Source organism: Aegilops tauschii, chromosome 7 (genome assembly GCF_002575655.3).
Source record: "Aegilops tauschii subsp. strangulata cultivar AL8/78 chromosome 7, Aet v6.0, whole genome shotgun sequence".
Taxonomy (NCBI): Eukaryota; Viridiplantae; Streptophyta; class Magnoliopsida; order Poales; family Poaceae; genus Aegilops; species Aegilops tauschii.
Window position 1 is genome coordinate 59,508,973 of NC_053041.3, and position 3,682 is coordinate 59,512,654.

Consider the following 3,682-nt stretch of genomic DNA (forward strand, 5'->3'; position numbering starts at 1 on the left):
TTTCGTCATGGGTTCTTTTGGCTGACGGCTCATGCTGATGCGGAGGATCTGGTTAGCAAATGTGATGGTTGTCAGAAATTTTCCAGACGAGCTCACGTGCCAGCTCAAGAATTGAGGATGATTCCAATTACTTCGCCGTTTGTAGTCTGGGGGCTGGATATGGTTGGGCCTTTTAAGAGATCCAAGGACAAAAAGACTCACCTCTTGGTGGCAGTTGACAAGTTTACGAAGTGGCTTGAGGCAAAGCTGGTCAGCAAGTGTGACACGGCAACGGCGGTTCAATTCATCAAGATGGTGATTTTTCGTTTTGGCTACCCTCACAGCATCATAACTGATAATGGCACTAATCTGTCCAAGGGTGCTATGAAAGAATTCTGTCAACGAGAACATATTCGTCTTGATGTCTCATTAGTGGCTCACCCCCAGTCCAATGGTCAAGCTGAAAGAGCCAACCAAGAAATCTTGAGAGGTATAAACCCCGGCTTATGGTCCCTTTGCAAAGCACACTGGGTTGTTGGATGGAGGAGTGCCCTTAGTGCTATGGAGTATCAATACTACACCCAACAGATCTATGGGTTACATGCCTTTCTTCATGGTTTATGGAGCATAGGCGGTTCTTCCCAGTGACATTCGTCACGACTCGCCCCGTGTGGCGGCTTATGTTGAAGCTGATAAGGAAAAAGCACGTCAGGATGATCTTGACCTTCTGGATGAGGAGTGTGACCTTGCGGTGGCTCGTTCGGCGATTTACTAGCAAGATCTGCGTCGTTATCATAGTCGCCAGGTTAAAACCAAGACCTTTCAAGAAGGTGATTTGGTGCTCCAGCTCATCCAGGATCAAACAGATATGCACAAGTTATCCCCACCTTGGGAAGGGCCTTTTATGGTCAGCAAAAATCTGTACAGCGGATCATACTATCTCATTGATGTTCGAGACCACAAGGACTCATGCACATCAGAGGAGGAGACCCGTCGGCCGTGGAATATTGCTCATCTTCGGCCTTATTACACTTGAGCCACCGGCTCTTGTGTTGTACATATCTTTACCAATGTATATATTATGATTAGTATAAGAAAGTCGGCATCCCTGATAATTCAGGGCCTCTGTCGTTTCATTTCTGAGTATCTGAGTCTTTATTGTCAATGCATAAGATCACTTGGGGGGCTTCCTGCTTACTGCATAGCTATGACTACCCGTTGATCCGGCTTATACGCCTTATTGCAAACGACTTGGGGGCTTTCTGCCCAAATTGAATGGTTACCAAAGAGAACTTGCTATAATATGCAGTTCAAACATAGGTAACCTGCCTTGATGGCTTATTGTAGGTCACTCTCGGGCTTCCTGATCAATGAACATAGCTATATTTACCCCTTTGATCGGCTTGGATGCCAGGTGTATTCACCGAAACTCCGCGTTATCCTACCTTTGTATGTCTGCTACTCCGCCCAGGTAATCCTGGAATGACCCGCCATACTTTTAACAAGTTAATCTTATAAAGACCCTGAACTTCTCAAAGTTAAAATGATGATTGGTCATGTGAGGCCCGGCTTGTAGGTTTGAATAAAGGATTAACTCAATGGCCGTGCGGCCCTTGAACATCACTTGATATTGAGGCTTGGCAGCCTAGGAAGGCCTTGTTTTGACCTGATTTGCTATTTGTTTTGAACTTTGTTTGGTTTCATATTTTTGTGCCATTTTGACGTATGGTTTAATATTGATTCAGGCCATGTAGCCTTAATCTTTATGACTCATATTTGAGCATATCTGGGGTTATCAAACCCGGCCTGGCTTTGGACGATAAGTCGCCAGTATGCCTTGATTGAGCACTTAGAGTTTTGTGCTCTAAGTCTTTGGGCTGTTGCCCTGACTGCATATAGTGCTGTAAGCCGAAAGTATGACCAAATCTCACAGGTATGGTATTTACTTGTTATACGAATATGCGAGGTTTTGATAACCCGCCTTGGTTATGGACTATACAGTCACCAGTGAATTTTATATGGGACATCATGACCCGCCCTGGGGTAAACCGCCAGGGCACATGTTATCTTCTTATGTGCAGGGAATATGATAATATGACTTGCATGATTGATAATATTATGAGCAGTAATGGCAGATCTTCCAACATCAAGATCGGCGGTTTAAAATGTTATGAAGATAAACATTCACGATGGCATGGCAGATCATTGTTTTCGTCTAACCTATTACAAGGCATCATGTGGTCCAAAAGAATAAGTGTTTTTTCTTGCGCACAAACTCTATGTGGCAGGCTGACAGCCGCCTTGTGGTTCAGTGGCCCTCGTCTTGGCGGGTTGAAGATTCCAGGTCATCCTGCACCGGTTCTTCTTCTTCTTGCTCACCCATTGGTTGGAAGTCAGGTGTGGCCCAGTTGATCCCAATCAAAGCTCTAAATATAGCTTCATCATCTATAAGGCTTGACGGATCAATATCAGGAGCGAAGGTGTGCTTACGTGTTGGCGGGATAAGGTCCACGGCCTCATGAATCGGCGCCTTCACTTTTGCATTTTCAGCATCATAAAGTAAGTGTGTTATACAAAGCCAATTCATGAACAGAGGAATAGGCGCTATGAAGATCAGCATGTTAAACCGGAAGACAACGCTGAGTTACGCAGATATATACTAGCGGCTTAATCAGGGGACTAATGATATATGGCGGGTTATGGTTTATCATATAAGTCGCCCGCACGTTTGCAGTACAACAGATCTAAAAGTAATTTTTTGCTAAGTGATGGACAAACAGATTCTGAAGATTGGTGCTATGATTTTCGATCTATAGCAGTTTAGAAAATAAAATAAATTCTAAACCTAAGGTGGCGGTAGTGGAAGAGCTCGTGTGCTCAGATGAGATCTTCTACAGAGGGGGTGTCTTCTGCTATTGAAAACGAATGGTAAAAACAACTACTGCATAACTTTGACGTTGAGTTCAGATCTACTTATGCAATCTAAAGAGGAAGCGGGAGAACGGTGAAGAACTTCGATGAACTGAGTAAACCCTAGCGCAGATCTGATATGAGTCAAAGAGAGTACCTGGAGATGCTGACGAACAGCGGAGGGGCGCCGCCATTTTCTGGTCGAGGTCAGGTTGATGAAGCGGCCAAGGTTGATGCAGTCGACGGAGGTGGCGGAGCTCCGGAGGCGTCGGTCGTCGCGGGGAAGGGGAAGAAGAGGCTAAGGCAGGGGTAAAAGTGAAAAGGAGGACCCCCTCTCCCTATTTATAAGGAGGTGGATAAATGGCATGCTCGGGAATCTAGGAGGCTGAAAAATGATTATGTGGCTGTAAAAACGCCTTGATTTTTGGAGGTTCATTAAAGATAAGGATCTGTTAAATATATCCTAAGCTTCGTGCACAATCAATGCACCTGATGTCATGGCGGGTTACCGCGATTTTATGAAGTGACGTCACGGCGGGTTATAGCAAGCTCATGAGGAAGGAATGATGGAAGATTTTGCTAAGTCAAGTGAAGAATGATGTGAACAAGTTCAAATCAACCTGGGGCCTAATGTTGGGGATATAACTACTGGGTATGACCCACCCAGGAGGGGCCGGGCCATGCCACTGGCGGCTTAAAGATGAAGAGGCCCGATAAGGTCCAAGAAGATGTGAAGATGGCGGTTCATAGAGCAAGCTTATTGAAGGCCCAAGACCCTGGGACAACTTGAGGC